This window comes from Belonocnema kinseyi, chromosome 2 (assembly GCF_010883055.1).
Source record: "Belonocnema kinseyi isolate 2016_QV_RU_SX_M_011 chromosome 2, B_treatae_v1, whole genome shotgun sequence".
Taxonomy (NCBI): domain Eukaryota; kingdom Metazoa; phylum Arthropoda; class Insecta; order Hymenoptera; family Cynipidae; genus Belonocnema; species Belonocnema kinseyi.
In genome coordinates this window covers 65,411,627-65,413,564 of record NC_046658.1, presented here as the reverse complement: position 1 = coordinate 65,413,564, position 1,938 = coordinate 65,411,627, and the positions used below count along the sequence as shown (strand labels likewise).

Sequence of the window (1,938 nt, the reverse complement as noted above, 5' to 3'; positions counted from 1 at the left end):
TTGAGTTTCTTCTATAAAGTGATTGAAAAGTTACTCTTACCGCCACTTAAAGCATCTGTTATAATTATAAAACAAAAAATTGAAAAAATGCTTGTAGTTGATATAATTACCATGTCTACAATAGGCAATAGCAAATTAGAGTATTTTTGTAATATGCAGTTCCATTCAGAAAAATTTTTTTTATCATACTATTGCTACAGCAAAATATTTGCTTCAATTGCAGAAATAGTAAGAAAAATTAAAATGACAAAATTATTTTAAACTCGAAACATTATCATAAAAAGTCATTATTTAAAATGATTTTTTTCGAAAAACTTGAATTTTTTCGAGGTTTATAAGTCGGAAAATTAAAAACTGTTAAAATTGATAAACAATTAAATTGCGTCCAATGTCCTAATCGCTTGAAACGAACCAATTGTCTTTCTATTATAAATAAATTGTTACCGTTTTTTTATTTAAAAATAAAAGTGCATTTTTTATGTGCAGTAGACGATATCTAGAATGTTTTCCGTGGAGTAAAACTGTTTACATTAGGCAGGTTCTACACGGAAAATCTAAACAAAAATGGAGATTCTTTCCTTAAAGATATATGCATTTTTCCTTGTACAACACGATATATAAACCTTGCGATGATGATAATAGATAACATTTGTTCATCAAAATGAAGCGTCTTATTATTTCTCTTCTGTATGTGGGCCTTCTCGTGGGAGCAGTAGCAGGACACGATTGTACTAGGACTCCACCAGTTACGACTTCACCGCCTATAACTACTACAGAAACTGCCTGCCTTAGTGATGGTTCTCTCTGCTTTACTAGTGCCGACTGTTGCAACAGAAAATGTCGTAGTAAGTTCTTACTTTATTTAATTTCCCACTCTAAATAGGGATTATTATTATTATTTTGTAATACTTCATCTGCCCGTTGATTTTTCATTTCTTCATATGTCTGATGACATATTTTACAAACTTTATTTTTAATGTGAATTAATTGAAAGTCCCTTTCAGGACAAATCTGTGACTATTTTATAAATATTTTAAATCAACCGATCGGCCAAGAAAAAAATTTAAAATGTTAGTTTTAATGTTGGCTAGTGCAGTTTTATTGGAAAATTAAATAAAGGCTTGTCTTCTGAAAAACTGGCGTAGTTTGGAAAAGGTATGGACTAGTCCCGACAATTCGGAACTAATAGCTTTTTTTCTACAAAGTTTTTCTCTTGTTTCATATTATTTCTGAGTATTCTATGAAGGTCTCCTTAATAAATAATATAAACATAAAATTGTGACCAATTTTTAAATATTTATGTCCAATTTTAATATTTTTATACATTATTATAAAAATTTTAAATATTTAATGCTGTTAAGGTCAAATTTCTATCAAATGTGTTCTTTGATCCATTGAATTAGCAATTTTCATACTTGTTGGATGAATTGATGAAATAATTCAAGCGGCGTGGAATCAATTCCTTTTCTTTATACAATATTTGAATTAGAGTTAAAAAAATCTGATAATTTTATACAATTTTTTTATTACAGATTACATTTTTTTCAACACATGCTCATAATTTTAAAGTCAGCAATGCGATGCAGAGAGGTCAAATAATTATTTCCTCTACTTTTAGAAGATCTCCATTTATTCAGAAAAAGCAGCTTAATTTCAAATATATTATAAAGTTTTTTTCATTGTACAAGCAATAAATATAATTCCACACTAAAATAAGCTAATAATAACAAAATTCTATCTTTTGGAAAATGTGGGTAATTCTGAATCGATTTTGGATACCTGTTTTGAACTATTTCAATCTGAAAGACCGGATTTAAAGCGTAAAATTTAAATGCAGATTTAGTAGATTTAAATGTAGATTTAAATCCGAAAAATGTAATTATAAATATGTAAGGCATTTGGTAGCCTTGATGTGCGGACAAATGCAGAAATTAATTC

The 1,938-nt window shown here is 28.0% G+C and overlaps 1 protein-coding gene across 1 annotated transcript in view; it reads left to right on the top strand.

Annotated features, from left to right (window-relative positions):
• Nucleotides 1–818: 818 nt before the first annotated feature.
• LOC117167515 (fatty acyl-CoA reductase wat-like) overlaps nt 819–1,938 on the top strand; it is a 72,610-nt gene continuing 71,490 nt past the window's right edge. The window contains exon 1 of the mRNA XM_033352515.1: nt 819–845. The gene's annotated coding sequence lies outside the window, so the exon portion shown is untranslated. The remainder of the gene's footprint in view (nt 846–1,938) is intronic.